At 50.8% G+C, this 18,388-nt stretch overlaps 1 long non-coding RNA gene across 1 annotated transcript; it reads right to left on the minus strand.

The window, feature by feature from the left end:
- Positions 1–207: 207 nt before the first annotated feature.
- LOC134203238 (uncharacterized) lies at positions 208–17,507 on the minus strand. The gene is made up of 3 exons (XR_009977541.1): positions 17,284–17,507; positions 17,176–17,221; positions 208–250 (listed from the first exon to the last, which is right to left on the minus strand). It is a non-coding gene; the product is annotated as an uncharacterized LOC134203238 (long non-coding RNA).
- Positions 17,508–18,388: the final 881 nt, after the last annotated feature.

Here is an 18,388-nt window from a genome sequence, read left to right on the forward strand (position 1 = left end):
ACAATATTTTTTCACATGTTAACTTTTAACTTCCTCCTCAGTGCCATGGGGTTAAGGGTTGAACCAACATTTTCGGGCTGAAATAGAATTTTATTTTGCAATATGAAATATGATACAAGTTATTCATTTTATTTATTCTGTAGACATTTCCCTTTCCTTTTTGGCACGCATTGAACAAAACTTGTATGTTTTCATCATCCAGTACATTTATTCTCCCACTACTGAATAGCTTTTTCAGATCTTCGGTTTTCTGAAATAGTAAAAGCAATAAATAGATTAAAACAGGTTTTTACTGCATTGATAAAAATGCGCAAAACGTACCTTGATATATGGCAAATATCACTAGAAAACTGTTTTTTTTTTTTACAAATTATGACATCCTACGACTGTTTACAATCAACACTAAAACCAAGTTGAACATTTCAGAATACCTAATTTTTTGCGAAACAAATATATTTATCATGTTATGTTTTATCCAACTAACGAGTCTTGTAATTGATTGGACTGTGGATACAATGCGGATTTTCAATAATTCTGTATCGCAGTCTTTGTAAATTCATTGCAATTCTTTAAAGGTAAGCTTCATGGTGCCCATGTCCATATTGGAAAATAAAATGAAAGTATACGTTCAATAAAGAGTGTCGAATGTAACTTATTGCGAACAAATCGATAAAGGATACGTGCCTAAAAAACGTTTCCCGTCAAAAACTTCATCTGAGCTATTTTTGACTGATTTGAAATTAACTTTCCCAAAAAAAAAACTATTTTTTATATCTTGAACTCTTTTGAAAATCGAAAAGTAACTTAAAAGCACTGCTCGTGTATAGCGGCCGGAAGAATTGGCCTGAAATAAGGCGTTGATTCACTTGCCTTGTAATATAGGGGAACTGTTCCGTTTTACATCTCCGTTTTACATTTTACATACTCATCTCATCGCAAAACAAAGAAATGCAGCATCAATCTCGTCGCGTCTTTTTGCTAACATGCGGCTCACTGCTAAAAATATCACAAAAATAAGAAACAAATCAGATTCCTTTTCATTGCTTTGTTTTTGATGGGACGAAAATGGGAGCTATGAGATGAAGTGTCGAACCGTTCCCCTATACAATTTCATATCAAAGAAACCATGTTAAAAATCCATAAATATCTTTCTCAGGATGTTTTCAAATGGGAATTTCAAAACTTCCGTGTTCGTTATTGTTATTATGTTACTAAATCTTGTAAAAACAATGATTGTTGTCGTATTTTCAAATGAATGTTAACACTTAAAAACAACAATCCTTTTTTTTAATTCAATGGACCTAAACAGTTTTCTGTCCGTGTAACAAGAAAAGCATATAAGAGAGGTCGAAATTCCCTTAGGGGCCCCACCCGAGCAACACACATGTTGTAAATCAGTATATTATACTCATATACGACTGAAATTGATCAGATATGAGTTATTTCAACCAAATCAACGTGAATTGTGCTGCTAGGGTACACACGTTCCGACATGTTGTACAACTTTGACTCCACCCCTAGGAAATTTGGTTCGGTCGGGGTAAAGTCGGACCGTCTGTGGGCAAGTTGTACTGTGAAACAGTCGTACAACTTGCCCACAGACGGTCCGACTTGTCTCCAAGTTGTACAACACGTCGGAGCGTGTGTGGGGCCCCATAGGGAGATAGATTCAGTTATTTCCATGAATTCACATTTAGTCGCGTTTTTGAAAGCTTTTGAAAAAAAAAATTCGATTTCGATTTTGAAAGCAAATCGGATAAGGCTAAGCGCAAAACAGTGTGTCTCACATTTTTTTGCACACACACACACACACACACACACACACACACACACACACACACACACACACACACACACACACACACACACACACACACACACACACACACACACACACACACACACACACACACACACACACACACACACACACACACACACACACACACACACACACACACACACACACACACACACACACACACACACACACACACACACACACACACACACAACGGAGCAGACACAAAAACGGAGCAGACACAAAAACGGGGGAGACAGTCTCCAGGGGATGAGCTCCCTGGGGGCCGCCCCAAAACGCGGAGGGTTACTACCCCGAACAAGGGTAGTGGGGCTGGGGAAGCTGAACCCCGGTCAGGTACCTCCAAAACTGGGGGAGGAAGGACCTGGAAAGGTCCGTCCACTCAGGCAAGACGGTGGTAAGGGTTACGGCAGGCTGAAGTTCTCAGCCGCACCAGACCAGGGAAATAGAGGGAATGACGCCTCCTGGACCCTGGTCAAGAACAAGAGGAAACCGAAGACGTCAAGGGCCGAAAAGAAGGCCCAGGCGAATGAGGGTAGCAAGAAGTCTAGGGTAGGCGCCAATCGCTCCAGGGGCGATGCCCTAGTCATCACGGCGGACGAGGCTAAGTACTCGGATGTTTTGAAGGCGATGAGGAGTGACGTCAAGCTCGGTGAACTCGGCGCTGACGTACGTCGAATAAGACGTACCCGGATGGGCGAGATGATACTCGAGCTGAAGCGGGGCGTCTCGCAAAAGGGCGCCGCCTACAAGAAGTTGGCGGAGGAGGTCCTAGGCGAGACGGTCAAGGTGAGGGCACTCACGACGGAGGTGAATCTAAGGGTTAAAGACCTGGACGAGATCACTGAAGTCGAAGAGCTCGTCACGGCACTGCGGCGACAGTGTGAAGTGAAGACGCCCACCGCAGCCGTTCGGCTACGGAAAGGTCCGGCAGGGACGCAGGTAGCATTGGTTCGGCTATCTGCAGCGGACGCCTCCAAGGTAGTCAAGTTAGGGAGCGTCAAGGTGGGATGGTCGGTATGCCCTGTGCGCATATACGAGCAACCCGAAGTTTGCTTCAAGTGCCTGGAACCGGGGCACAAGCAATGGGACTGCAAATGCCCTAACAGAAGCAATCTCTGCCGACGCTGCGGATTGGAGGGACATAAGGCACAATGCTGCACGAACCCTCCCAATTGTTTGATTTGTTCCAGCAAAGCTGTGAACAGCAAGCACCCCATGGGGGGTTCGATGTGCCCGGCGTTTAAGCATGCTGCAAAATCAAAGTGCAGGTAAAGCAGCTGGCTTGCTCGGCTTCGCCCGAGTGTTTGGTGTGCGCAGGTTTAGAGGAAACGGCGGAACACGTGTTGTTCGTGTGCTCACGTTTTCGCGCAATGCGTGACCACATGCTTGCCACATGTGGTCTGGACACTACCCCGGACGACCTAGTTCGGAGGATGTGTAAAGACGAAGTTGGCTGGAACGCCGTTTTATCGGCTATCGCCCAAATCGTCTCGGAGCTACACAGAAGGTGGCGCGTGGACTCAAGGATGGCTAGTTCAGGCGCAAATAAGAGGTGGTTCAAGGGATCGGAGTCGGCTTCATTGGTCATACCGGTGGTCATGCTTTGTGGTCGAACTCGATCCTTTTATCGAACAAGTGGCCGCGCGAAGAACAACATGGTATCGTCGCTTTCGCGGCGTCGGTCAACCGGGCGGGTTCCGAGCCCGAGGACGGAAAGGGGTCCTCGTCAAGGCTGGGGCAGGCGTAGGCCTCGCGTCGGCAAGTCCCTCTGTGTGCTGGCGAATAGGCCCTATCGCAGAAAGGTCAATTTGGGGTGCACGCGGCATCATCATTCTTGATACCAGTCGTGCAGAGGGAAGCAGGCGCGAAGTCAACCCTGCCCACCTTCCGAGGACATAGGGCGTGGTAAGGCCACCTGGAAAGCCGGCAATGCGCTGGCACGATACCATGGTGTTCTTCTAAAAAAGCGAGCCATGATGTTCGGTGCTGCAAGAACACGCAGCTAACCTCGAGGGTGCGTTGTGCACCGCCCCCTTTGAAGCATTACTTTCTGGTTGTACCGAAGGGACTATGGGCTTGGCGGCAATGGAAACGGTTTGGGGGGTCGGGGATGTAGTCCTGCCTCCCTCGGGGATCCCTAACCCCGCACTTCCTGGTCAACCCAGGATGTCTGTTAAGCAGATTCCCCCTCCATTGTTTAGGAAGAAAAAAAAATACACACACACATACATGGGGGCAGCAGGGACTTTGTCCAAGGGCTTGACGACCCCTCCCCATGACCACTGCGAGTTAGGGTGCCTGTCTAGGATGTGGTGGGGGTTGACAGTGGGCTCTGTTGAACCTGTATAAAAAGCTGCATGTGTTTGCAAGCAGGCCCTATCACAGCGACCGTGCGCCCAACAGGTGTGCCAACCGGCACATCAGGATTCATGCCAGTCAGATCCTGATTATGATATACTGGTCACGGCAAACGACATTGGACGATTCTCGATTTTTGGATAGAATTAGGCGTATATGGGCTGACAGTCGAGCTATTCTGTTTCCTGAGTAAAAAAGAGTGACATCTTTTTGAAATGGCAAGCAGGCTAATGGTTCGTCTGCCTCCGTCCCGGTAAACAACCTGGCAGGCCTCCGGTAACGCCGAACACTTGTCACCTATACCGGTGGGTAGTAGGTTCAGATGCACCATTCCTGATTTACGCCGATCCGGCTCTGAACACGGTGTTATAAGGCACCGGAGTCAACCCTTGCATGGACCTCACTGTTTACAAAAGGCACCCATGGGATCACAAGAGGCGACTATCTACAATAGATAGAGATAACGGCCCGGAGGGGGACCCTTTAACATGGAAAATTCTACAATCAACGAAGGAGCAGGCGGTGCGAATAAGCTTTCGCAAAGAGTGGGAGGCTGCAGCGATCTCCAGTGATGGCGCAGGCAGCAGTAGCAAGTACCAGCAGTATGGCCAAGGCTGCTGAGAACCAGGCAGGCCAACAGGAGCTAGGATCCGGGAATAGGGTGTCCACCCCAAAATCGGAAAGTAGTGCTATTCAGGAGGATCTACAATTTGGGAGGTCCAACCTGATGGAGGTGCGGAAGCGAGTCAACGAGCTCTATGACTTCGTGAAGGACAAGCACAATGTTCACACGAAGATCAAGCTTCTAGTGACGAGCATCAAGTCCGCCGTTAAATCTGCTGAGCACGAACAGAACGCGCTCAAAAGAAGAGCGGAAGTAGCTGAAAAAGCACTGAAAGATGCAGCGGAGGTCGAGGCACTGCAAACACCAATGAGCTCCCGAAATACTCGCACGGAGAAGCGAAGCAGGGACTCTCCAGGAGAGCAGGAAATCCCGAAGAAGCAGCGGAACGTGCAAGATTGTGCTAGCGTACTGAAGGAAGGCGTCAAGAACGGTGATTGGCAAACCGTGGAAAGTCAGCGGGAGAAGAGAAAGAAGCAGAAGGAGTACGTGGAAAAGAAGAAGGAGCAGAAGAAGAAAGAAAAACATCGCTCTTCTCGTGAGCGGGTCAAGGGGGACGCCTTGATAGTCGAAGTGAGCGACAAGACGACATACGCAGCGATATTACGGAAGGTGAGAGAAGACCCGGTGCTCAAAGACTTGGGTGAAAAGTGGTGAGGACTAGGCGTACTCAGAAGGGAAACTTACTGTTCGAGCTGAAGAAGGATCCCACAATCAGGAGCTCGGCCTTCCGGGAGCTCATTGCTGATTCCTTGGGTAGAGAAGGAAACGTAAGAGCTTAAACGCAGGGGGCAGTGGTCGAGTGGAGAGACCTGGGCGACATCACTACGGTAGACGAACTGAGGGATGCACTGACCTCACAATGCATGTTGGGTGAAGTTCAGATGACCATTCGGCTGAGGAAAGCGTACGGTGGTACACAAATAGCAGCGATACGACTACCGGTAGATGCCACCAACAAAATGGTGGAGGTGGCCAAGGTGAAGGTCGGATGGTCTATGTGTCCGTTGAGACTCACCCCTAGAATCACCAAACAGATGGAGCGATGCTTCAAATGTATGGCATTTGGACACCAGGCGCGAAACTGCAGTGGCCCAGACAGATCCGGTCTTTGTAGGAAATGTGGTGGAGAAGGACACGTTGCTAGGGACTGCACGAAGCAACCAAGATGCCTACTCTGCAAACCGGAGGATGGAAACGACCACATGACGGGTGGCTTCCAATGCCCTGCCTACAAGAAGGCGATGGCGGGCCGAGATTAATGGAGATCATCCAGTTGAATCTCAACCATTGCGACACCGCACAGCAGGTGTTGTGGCAGTCGACAACAGAAGCAATGTGCGACGTGGCAATTATTGCTGAGCCGTACCGGATTCCTTCTGACAACGGCAACTGGGTGGCGGATGCTACGGGGATTGCGGCTATCCAAGTGATGGGCAGATTTCCTATCCAAGAGGTGGTAGACAGCTCAAGCGAGGGTTTCGTAATCGCCAAAATTAACGGGATCTTTGTGTGTAGCTGTTACGCACCCCCAAGGTGGACTTTGGAGCAGTATAATCGGATGCTGGACTCACTCACGGAGAAGCTGATCGGCCGAAAACCAGTGATCATCGGAGGCGATTTCAATGCTTGGGCAGTGAATTGGGGAAGCAGACTGACTAACGCCAGAGGTTACAGTTTGCTGGAGGCGCTGGCTAAGCTGGAAGTAAGATTGTGCAACGAAGGTACCGTTAGTACATTCCGCAGAGATGGCAGGGAGTCCATCATCGATGTCACGTTCTGCAGTCCGTCGATGGCGAGGAACATGAACTGGAGAGTTTGTGAAGAATATACCCATAGCGATCACCAGGCGATCCGATATAGTGTTGGAACGCGAACGCCGATGGTACGACGGGAGATAAGGTCTAGTTGGCGAAGATGGAAGACGAAGGACTTCGATAAGGATCTTTTTATCGAAGCACTCCGAGTGGACAGCGACGCTACAAACGACGCAGACCAGCTGACGGAAACGCTAGCGAGGGCTTGCGATGCGACGATGCCGAGGAAATTAGAGCCAACGAACAGCCGGCGGCCAAGTTACTGGTGGAACGAAAATCTTGCCAACCTTCGCGCTGTTTGTCCCAGAGCCAGGAGACACCTTCAGAGTGGAAGGTCTGAAATGGTCAGAGAGGACCGTGAAGCTAGAGCGGTTTTCAAACGGGCGATCCAAATCAGCAAGTCTAACTGCTTCAAGGAGTTCAAGGGAAGCTGACGCTGATCCTTCGGGTGACGCTTATCGAGTCGTAACAAAGAAGATCAGGGGTCCAGCGACGCCAGCCGAAACGTGTCCGGAGAAGCTGAAGATCATCACGGACGGCCTTTTGCCCGCAGCATGGTTCTACGACGTGGCCTCGTACGCCGTACGAAGATGAAGACCAAGTAACCGCTGTATGTATGCAAGTCTCCAATGATGAGCTATCATCAGTGGCGAAAGGTTTGAAGTTGAAAAAAGCTCCGGGTCCGGATGGAATTCCAAATGTGGCTCTAAAATCCGCGATTTTGGCGTTCCCGGATCTGTTCAGGATGGTGCTGCAGAAGTGTTTAGTAGACGGTTATTTTCCGGACACGTGGAAGATCCAGAAACTGGTGCTGCTGCCGAAACCAGGAAAACCGCCGGGGAATCCAGCATCGTATAGGCCCATATGTCTGCTGGATACACTGGGGAAGCTTCTGGAAAGGGTTATCTTTAATAGGCTTACACAGTTCACGGAGGGTGGGACTGGCTTATCGGAAAAACAGTTCGAATTCCTCAAGGGCAGATCGACTGTGGATGCAATCAGGTCAGTCATTGAAGATGCAGAGAGGGCATCCAAGAAGAAGAGGAGCGGCAATCGGTTCTGCGCGGTAGTGACGATTGACGTCAAAAACGCGTTTAATAGTGCCAGCTGGGAGGCCATCGCCGCAGCGCTGCATGGAATGCGAATCCCCGACTTCCTGTGTAAGATCCTTAGGAGCTACTTCCTGAACCGGATTCTGGTTTACGACACGAACTCCGGGCAGAAGTCGATCAGGGTTACGGCAGGCGTTCCACAAGGGTCCATACTAGGCCCGACGTTATGGAATGTGATGTACAACGGGGTGCTGATGCTGAAGTTGCCCAAAGGTGTAAAGATTTACGGATTCGCGGATGATGTCGTCCTAACGATAACCGGTGAGTCACTGGAGGAGGTGGAAATGCTGGTGGCGGAAGCGACCGACGCAGTAGAAACCAGGATGAATGGAGTCAAGCTGCAGCTGGCTCATCACAAAACGGAAGTGATGCTGGTCAGCAACTGCAAAGTAATCCAGCGGATGCAGATTACCATCGGAGGGCACGACATCCCGTCGGTGCGGACTCTGAGACATCTAGGTGTGATGATTGATGACCGGTTGAGCTTCAACACCCACGTGGACTATTCCTGTGAAAAGGCGGCTCAAATGATCAGTGCGTTAGCAAGGTTCATGCCGAACGTCGGCGGTCCGAAAGGCAGCAGTAGGCGTCTTCTTGCGTCAGTATCATCCTCGATACTAAGGTACGGAGTTCCAGCCTGGGGAGCTGCGCTCAAGACGAAACGTAACCGGAGGAAGCTGAATAGCGTGTTTCGTCTAATGGCCATTCGAGTCGCGAGTGCGTACCGTACTATTTCGTCAGAGGCAGTTTGCGTTATCGCAGCGATATTTCCAATCTGCATAACCCTAGCAGAGGATATCGAGTGCTACCAACGGAGGGATACTAGAAATGTGAGGAAGGCGGTGAGACTGGACTCTATGGTGAAGTGACAGCAGGAGTGGGACAATGCGGATAATGGAAGGTGGATCCATCGGCTCATCCTCAATGTGTGAGCATTGTGAGGTGAACTTTAACATTACACAGTTCCTGTCCGGACACGGTTGTTTCCGCCAATATTTGTACCGGTGTGACCATGCGTCATCGACATTCTGCTCGGCGTGTATCAACGTAGAGGAGACTCCAGAACACGTGGTATTCGACTGCCCGAGATTTGCGGAGGCACGTAGTAGAATGCCTGCCATAAGGGCGGACAACATCGCAGAGCGAATGTGTCGCGATGAAGGTACGTGGAATGCAGTAAGCAGAGTCGTGACGCAAATAATGTCGGAGCTGCAGCGTCGATGGAGAAGGGACCAGCAAGTAAGCGTCGGTTTGGAGCAAAATCCAGCACAGTGAGCAGTGTTTGGTCTCGGGTCGTCGGGGCGCCAGTGAACCGGAAGTCTTCTGCCAACCGGAATCGTTGGACCGACCTCGGCACTCGAATTGCCAACCTGCTGAAGAAAGAAGAAGGAAGTGCTTCGGGTATGTAGGGCACCGCCAGTGCGGACGTTATCCACCACCGGAACTGTCGGACCACCTCTGCAACCCGAAGACGAAGACGGCGCAATGCGCGAAAGCGTCCCCTGCGATAGCCGCCGGTAGTCGGGGCACCATCAGTGCGGAAGTTTCCTTCACCGGAACTGGTGGACCACCCTCGACGCTGGGGGAAGTCAGGAGGATTCGAGTGAGGAAGTTTATGGCACGACCGCCGAGGGATCGAGACAACGTAACAGTGGATCTCAGCAAACCAGTCGGCGAACTAGCCTAAGCTAGGGGCCGGAATTTTAGAAGAAGTGCACAGAACCCCCCCGAAGTAGTCGCAGCATCCAGTGGTCCCGGGGGGATCGAGGCAAGGAGGATAAGGGACCCGGTTTATCCGGGAGGCACATTTTTAGCAGGTCGGATCCCTGGTCGCCTTCGAGCATAGTGTGGATGCTCGAGGTGTCTGTCACGCAGATTTTTGATGGCCTTCAACCCTTGTAAAAAAAAAAAAAAAAAAAACGCACACACACACACACAGGGCTGCGAAATGGTGAGTTGACATCTGGGAAGAAGCGACCTACACAGCTCTGGTCCTCACAAGTTCCAATCTCACACTTCCACGGGTCTTCCAATGACAATTGACCGCCAGCTAATGGTTGCGTACTTAGCTGGTAGTGCAGCCTGGACACTGTTGTCCTTCTGACATCAGCTAGAGTGAGTGGGTGCGACCAACGGGACCATCGTCCCTAACCCCTAATCCCAAGGCGTCAAGCAACCCGTGCCGAGAGGATGCATGGCCAGGGGGGTGAAATAATAAGCTAGGCCTTTAACGGAGCCTGTGGGGTACCTGGGCACCCCCCAACGAGCAACTCGTGGGACCAAAATGGAAAACCAAGTCAATTCTTCAATTAGTGGTAGTAGTGTAGGCCACAACCCCTTCACAAGAGGTGGGTTGTTCAGGTCTCCGCCTAGAAGGCCAGAGGCAATAGTCGGTAGCTCAGTGCGCAGCGCCAGCGTGGGTCACTTAACCATCTCCCAGGCTCCGGCGGTAGAGGTTATAGACGGCCCATGGCTTGTGAAAGCGATGAACCGCAAACACGATGGGCTTTCGGCCTTCGAGGTGGCGACGGAACAGCTGGACGCCATCATCGACTTTGCGTCATTAAAGCATAATGTCAGCAAGGACCTCAAGAGGAGCTTGCTGAAACTTCGAAAGTCGATGTTGCACGCCAAGCTGGAAACGGCGGTCGGGACGGCCAAGTGCGAACCTGTGAAATCTGTGGAGTCGAGGTCTACCCAGACTGAGGCCCAAGAATTCGCGGATTTGGGCAAGGTCGAATCGACCGAGGCCGTGCCAGCGAAGACGATGGTGCCAAAGTCTACCCAGACTGAGGCTCAAGTATTCGCGGGTACGTCGGGGGTGACTGCTCCAACGGAGCGGACACAAAAACGGGGGAGACAGTCTCCAGGGGATGAGCTCCCTGGGGGCCGCTCCAAAACGCGAAGGGTTACTACCCCGAACAAGGGTAGTGGGGCTGGGAAGCTGAACCCCGGCCAGGTACCTCCCAAACCGAAGGAGGAAGGATTTGGAAAGGTCCGTCTACCCAGAAAAGACGGTGGTAAGGGGTTACGGCAGGCTGAGAGCTCTCAGCCGCCCCAGACCAGGGAAATAGAGGGGGATGACGCCTCCTGGACCCTGGTCAAGAACAAGAGGAAACCGAAGACGTCAAGAGCCGAAAAGAAGGCCCAGGCGAATGAGGGTAGCAAGAATTCTAGGGTAGGCGCCAATCGCTCCAGGGGCGATGTCCTAGTCATCAAATTGGACGAGGCTAAGTACTCGGACGTCTTGAAGGCGATGAGGAGTGGCGTCAAGCTCGGTGAACTCGGCGTACGTCGGCGTCCAATAAGACGTACCCGGATGGGCGAGATGATCCTCGAGCTAAAGCGGGGCGTCTCACAAAAGGGCGCCGCCTACAAGAAGTTGGCGGAGGAAGTCCTAGGTGAGACGGTCAAGGTGAGGGCACTCACGGCACTCACGGAGGCGTCAACCGCAGCCGTTCGGCTACGGAAAGGTCCGGCAGGGACGAAGATAGCATTGGTTCGGCTATCTGCAGCGGACGCCTCCAAGGTAGTCAAGTTAGGGAGCGTCAAGGTGGGGAAGTCGGTATGCCCTGTGGGCATATATGAGCAACCCGAAGTTTGCTTCAAGTGCCTGGAACCGGGGTACAAGCAATGGGACTGCAAAGGCCCTGACAGAAGCCAGCTCTGTCGACGCGGCGGATTGGAGGGACATAAGGCACAATGCTGCACGAACCCTCCCAACTGATTGATCTGTTCCAGCAAAGCTGCGAACAGCAAGCACCCCATGGGGGGTTCGAAGTGCCCGGAGTTTAAGCGTGCTGCAAAATCACAGTGCAGGTAACGCAGCTAAACCTGATCCACTGTGATGTAGCCCAGCAACTGCTGTGTCAGACAGTTGCTGAATGGGGGACGGATATCGCCATCATAGCGGATCCTTACCGGGTACCCGCCAGGAACGGTAATTGGGTCACCGATGGGTCTAAAATTGCGGCGATATGGACAACGGGGAAATACCCAGTCCAAGAGTTGGTGTCTTCGACACACGAGGGCTTCGTCATTGCCAAAATCAAAGGGGTCTTCTTCTGCAGCTGCTATGCGCCTCCTCGATGGTCGATCGAGCAGTTCGGTAGAATGCTAGATTGTTTGACGGCTAACTTGATGGGGCGTAGGCCGGTGGTGATAGCGAGGGACTCCAACGCTTGGGCCGTGGAATGGGGAAGCCGATCCACGAATCAACGGGGGCAGATCCTGCTGGAATCACTGGCCATGTTGGATGTGGACTTGGCTAATGTCCACTCACAGCGACCACCTGGCGGTTCGCTACAGTATCGACTATACGACCAGCATTCAGCGGACGGAAGAAGGGGCGAGGCCTAGCCCTCGTATGTGGAAGACATCATACTTCGACGACGAGGTGTTTAAGGAAGCGCTCCGCCGCGAGCACAATACTCTCGGTCTGAGCGGCGAGCAGCTGGTAACAGTACTCTCGCGTGCATGCGATGCCACCATGCCTAGGAAAGTCCACCCTAGGAATGGGAGGCCACCGGCTTACTGGTGGACTCAAGCAATTGCGATAGGGTCGTAATGGCCAAGACACATGGGGCGATGGCCCCTACAGAGCGGTCTCCAGAGATGCTGCAGAGGATCATCGAGGGGCTCTTCCCACGTCACGACCCAAGTCCCTGGCCTTTGAGGAGCTGCCAGAGGCCAGGGTGGCCGACGAGGGAAGAGTAACTGTGGCGGAACTTGCGGGGATTGCACAGTCCCTTAGTGTAGGTAAGGCGCCAGGACCGGATGGTATTCCGAACCTGGCCATCAAAGCGGCCATTGCTGAGGCTCCCTAGATGTTCAGATCTGTCATGCAGAGATGCCTGGACGAGGGAGTCTTCCCTGAAGCATGGAAAAGGCAGAGCTTGGTCCTATTGCCAAAGGCGGGAAAACCACCGGGCGATCCATCGGCATATAGACCAATATGTCTGCTTGATACGGCGGGGAAGGTGCTCGAGAAGATCATCCTCAACAGGTTGTTGATACGCACGGAGGGTGCGGACGGTCTATCGAGTAACCAGTTTGGCTTCCGAAAGGGTAAGTCGACCGTAGACGCTATCTTGTCGGTTATTAAATCCGCGTTACGCTATCCAGCGTAAGAGGGTGGGAGTTCGCTATTGTGCAGTAGTGACTCTCGACGTGAGGAATGGTTTCAATAGTGCCAGTTGGGCAGCTATTGCAGATGCGCTCCTGCGTCTTGGAATTCCCGAGTACCTGTACAAGATTCTCGGAAGCTTCTTCCAGAATCGAGTACTGGTAAAGGACACGGAGGCGGGTCGGAAGTGCGTTGACATAACCTCAGGGGTTCCGCAAGGTTCCATACTGGGTCCGGTGTTATGGAACATCATGTACGACGGTGTCTTGAGGTTGAAGTTCCCGGTGGGCGTGGTAATCGTCGGCTTCGCTGACGATATTACGCTGGAGGTCTACGGCGAATCGATCGAAGAGGTGGAGTTGACTGCAGCCCACTCGATCGCAATTGTGAAGGAGTGGATGAGTTGCAGGAAGTTAGAACTGGCTCACCACAAGACTGAGGTGGTTGTTGTTAACAACCGAAAGTCGGAGCAACAAGCGGTGATAAGAGCAGGCAACTGCACGGCACCTCTGAACACTCCATCAAACTCTTGGGGGTAATGATCGACGATAAGCTCACCTTTGGTAGCCACGTCAATTCCCGAGCAACACAAGTTAGACAAAGATAGTTGCAGCAACATTATTGTGACCAAATCTGGTCACATATGAGTTGCAGTAACCTATGTGATACATGTGAGTTGCTAGGGTTACGCCTGCAAGCGTGCCTCCACAGCTATAGTGGCATTGTCCCGGATGATGTCCAATAGCTCTGCGGTTTATGCCAGCAAGTGCAAGCTTCTGGCTAGCGTTGCTCTGTCCATACTGAGGTATGGGGGGCCAGCTTGGGGCACGGTCCTGCGCATTAACTGCTACAGAACGAAGTTAGAAAATACGTATAGGCTCATGTACCTAAGAGTTGCGAGCGCGTACCGTATCGTGTCGCACGATGCACTTTGCGTCATCACCGGTATGATGCCTATTGACATCGTTATCGGTGAAGACATACAGTGCTTCGAAATGCACGGCACGAGAGGCATCCGTAGGACTGTCAGGTTGGCCTCAATGGTCAAATGGCAGCGTGCGTGGGACAGTTCCACTAAGGGTAGATGGACACATAGGTTGATACCGGAGATAGGTACGTGGGTCAAAAGGCGCCATGGGGAAATCACTTTCCACCTGACCCAGGTCCTTACAGGCCATGGTTACTTCAGACAGTACCTACACCGGTTCGGACACTCGGCCTCGCCCGAGTGTTTGGTGTGCGCAGGTTTAGAGGAAACGGCGGAACACGTGTTGTTCGTGTGCTCACGTTTTCGCGCAATGCGTGACCACATCAGAACGTCGGCTCCAGGGGCACGTGGCGCGTGGACTCAAGGATGGCTAGTTTAGGCGCAAATAAGAGGTGGTCCAAGGGATCGGAGTCGGCTTCATGGGTCATACCGGTGGTCATGCTCTGTGGTCGAACTCGATCCTTTTATCGAACAAGTGGCCGCGCGAAGAACAACATGGTATCGTCGCTTTCGCGGCGTTGGTCAACCGGGCGGGTTCCGAGCCCGAGGACGGAAGGGGTCCTCGTCAAGGCTGGGGCAGGCGTAGGCACCGCGTCGGCAAGTCCCTCTGTGTGCTGGCTAATAGGCCCTATCGCAGAAAGGTCAATTTGGGGTGCACGCGGCATCATCATTCTTGATACCATTCGTGCAGAGGGAAACAGGTGCGAAGTCGACCCTTCCCACCTTCCGAGGACATAGGGCGTGGTAAGGCCATCTGGAAAGCCGGCAATGCGCTGGCACGATACCATGGTGTTCTTCTAAAAAAGCGAGTCACGATGGTGCGTAGGCCTCGCGTCGGCAAGTCCCTCTGTGTGCTGGCGAATAGGCCCTATCGCAGAAAGATCAATTTGGGGTGCACGCGGCATCGTCATTCTTGATACCAGTCGTGCAGAGGGAAGCAGGCGCGAAGTCGACCCCTCCCACCGTCCGAGGCACTCGGGCCCGGCACGGCGCCCTGCAAAGCTGGCAATGCGCTGGCACGATACCATGGTGTTTTTCTAAAAAAGTGAGTTACGATGTTCGGTGCTGCAAGGACACGCAGCTAACCTCGAGGGTGCGTTGTGCACTGGCCCCTCTTTGAAGCATTACAAGCGATGAGGAGTGACGTCAAGCTCGGTGAACTCGGCGCCGACGTACGTCGAATAAGACGTACCCGGATGGGCGAGATGATACTCGAGCTGAAGCGGGGCGTCTCGCAAAAGGGCGCCGCCTACAAGAAGTTGGCGGAGGAGGTCCTAGGCCAGACGGTCAAGGTGAGGGCACTCACGACGGAGGTGAATCTAAGAGTTAAAGACCTGGACGAGATCACTGAAGTCGAAGAGCTCGTCACGGCACTGCGGCGACAGTGTGAAGTGGAGACGCCCACCGCAGCCGTTCGGCTACGGAAAGGTCCGGCAGGGACGCAGGTAGCATTGGTTCGGCTATCTGCAGCGAACACCTCCAAGGTAGTCAAGTTAGGGAGCGTCAAGGTGGGATGGTCGGTATGCCCTGTGGGCATATACGAGCAACCCGAAGTTTGCTTCAAGTGCCTGGAACCGGGGCACAAGTAATGGGACTGCAAAGGCCCTGACAGAAGCAATCTCTGCCGACGCTGCGGATTGGAGGGACATAAGGCACAATGCTGCACGAACCCTCCCAATTGTTTGATTTGTTCCAGCAAAGCTGTGAACAGCAAGAACCCCATGGGGGGTTCGATGTGCCCGGCGTTTAAGCGTGCTGCAAAATCAAAGTGCAGGTAACGCAGCTGGCTTGCTCGGCTTCGCCCGAGTGTTTGGTGTGCGCAGGTTTAGAGGAAACGGCGAAACACGTGTTGTTCGTGTGCGCACGTTTTCGCGCAATGCGTGACCACATGCTTGCCACATGTGGTCTGGACACTACCCCGGACAACCTAGTTCGGAGGATGTGTAAAGATGAAGTTGGCTGGAACGCCGTTTTATCGGCTATCGCCCAAATCGTCTAGGAGCTACACAGAAGGTGGCGCGTGGACTCAAGGATGGCTAGTTCAGGCGCAAATGAGAGGTAGTCCAAGGGATCGGAGTCGGCTTCATGGGTCATACCGGTGGTCATGCTCTGTGGTCGAACTCGATCATTTTATCGAACAAGTGGCCGCGCGAAGAACAACATGGTATCGTCGCTTTCGCGGCGTCGGTCAACCGGGCGGGTTCCGAGCCCGAGGACGGAAAGGGGTCCTCGTCAAGGCTGGGGCAGGCGTAGGCCTCGCGTCGGCAAGTCCCTCTGTGTGCTGGCGAATAGGCCCTATCGCAGAAAGGTCAATTTGGGGTGCACGCGGCATTATCATTCTTGATACCAGTCGTGCAGAGGGAAGCAGGGAAGCACCTTCCGAGGACATAAGGCGTGGTAAGGCCACCTGGAAAGCCGGCAACGCGCTGGCACGATACCATGGTGTTCTTCTAAAAAAGCGAGTTACGATGTTCGGTGCTGCAAGGACACGCAGCTAACCTCGAGGGTGCGTTGTGCACTGCCCCCCCTTTGAAGCATTACTTTCTGGTTGTACCGAAGGGACTATGGGCTTGGCGGCAATGGAAACGGTTTAGCGGGTCGGGGATGTAGTCCTGCCTCCCTCGGTGATCCCTAACCCCGCACTTCCTGGTCAACCCAGGATGTCTGTTGAGCAGATTCCCCCTCCATTGCCTAGGAAGAAAAAAAAACACACACACACACACAGACTTTACCTCAATTCGTCGAGCTGAGTGGATTGGTATATATCACTATGGGTCCCCGAGCCTTCTATCAAAAGTTCGGTTTTGGAATGATCCTACAGCCTTTACGTATACTTAGTATACGCTAAAGGCAAAAAGGCCATGAAAATATAAAGCAAAATGATGCTACCAGTTCAATTTGGTAGCATCATTTTGCTTTATGTTTTCATATTTATAAATGAACCTACCAATAATAAAATAATATCCTTGAACAAGCTTATTCCGCATATAAGACTTGTTGAATCGATTTAAACAAATTGTAACTAATTCCAAGTTTTAAGAAGAAAAGCTCGTTATAACTTTTGAATGAAAACTGGATACTGCATTTTTTGACATTTTTGCTGCTACATGCTGGTGTGGCGATTTGTGAGCTATAGTGTGATTTGATGTTGAAAACACAATGCAAGCTATTGTTAAGTAATACGTCACAAAACCAAAGTTGTAACAAACTCACGTGCATGCCAAATTGTTTTCAGTTAAGTTATATAAAACAAAAACCTCTAACTGTGAATGAGGAATAAACTTTATTCTATGTTGGACCATCCTGGTTGGCAATATTTTCATTTTACCTTAAGCATAATTCGACGCCTGCCCTTATCTTGTCGCATAATTCACCTAAAATAAAACAATAAAATCTAAATGATAGTTCTTAAAAAATGACATCCAATTATTAATACTCGGATTATAAAGCTCATCCGGGCATTGTCGGTAGATCTCGTCCAGAGCGCAACTTTCAAGATCCACTGCATATGAATGGCAAACGCCTTGTGATCCAGTCGTTTTAGCTTCACATTTTCTGTACGCTGCGATAACCGTGCTCCGAACGTCCTCACTCATCGACTGCAGATATTCGGATACTTTATCAAGGTTGAGCGTATTATTGACAATCAATCCGAGCCGGTTGAAATGACATTCAATAATGCACTGCAATCAGAACTATGTTTAGTTAATCTCTTATGCAGGGGATGTCCAAAATAACTAGAATAGGCAAATTTAGGGTATAATTGAACCGGTGCCAGCGAAAGTGGTACATAAACCATTTTTGTCGATTTTTTGTTTTTTTACACCAACGGCTTCTGTTAGCAAAGATCTAGTATGGGAATAACGAAAAAGTGGTTTTTGACAATTAAATCTGGAGTTATGCACTTTTTAATTACTGGTATATATCACAATGGCAATTTCGTTGCCAGGAAAAGTGGTACATGTACAGTTCTACCCACTAAAATCAGCTTATTAGAAAAAAAAATTTGACATCATGGATGTTTCCACATCCGATTTTAACCCAATTATGAATTTCAAGATTGTTTATTGCTGTTCAAAATAATTTTATAAATGTACATGTACCATTGGCAACGATTTTCGGTTTCTGTTGCATTTTGCTCCCATTAGTAGTGGTCAGTGGCGTAGCCACGGGGGTGGTTTTGGGTACAAACCCCCCCCCAGAGACAAAATTTTTGGAAGAAATTTTTTTTTTTCGAAGAAAATAATGTTCAGAAAACTTCCCCCAGACCAATTTTCTGGCTGCGCCACTGGTAGTGGTACATGTGCATTTTGTTCCACCAAACTTGGAATTTGTCAAAAACTTCGCATATTTCTCATTACTACACTTAGGCACATCAGTTATAACTCGTTGGTACAGTTGAGTTGCAGAAAATTACAAATTTGTATTTTATTTTTGAGATTTTTGAAAAAAGCGTCTCCTGTAAAATTTATTGAATGTAACATCAAATATACTATATTAACAATATGATTCACTCTCACGAAATTTTGGCGACACCACAT

Source organism: Armigeres subalbatus, unplaced genomic scaffold, assembly GCF_024139115.2.
Source record: "Armigeres subalbatus isolate Guangzhou_Male unplaced genomic scaffold, GZ_Asu_2 Contig1711, whole genome shotgun sequence".
Taxonomy (NCBI): Eukaryota; Metazoa; Arthropoda; class Insecta; order Diptera; family Culicidae; genus Armigeres; species Armigeres subalbatus.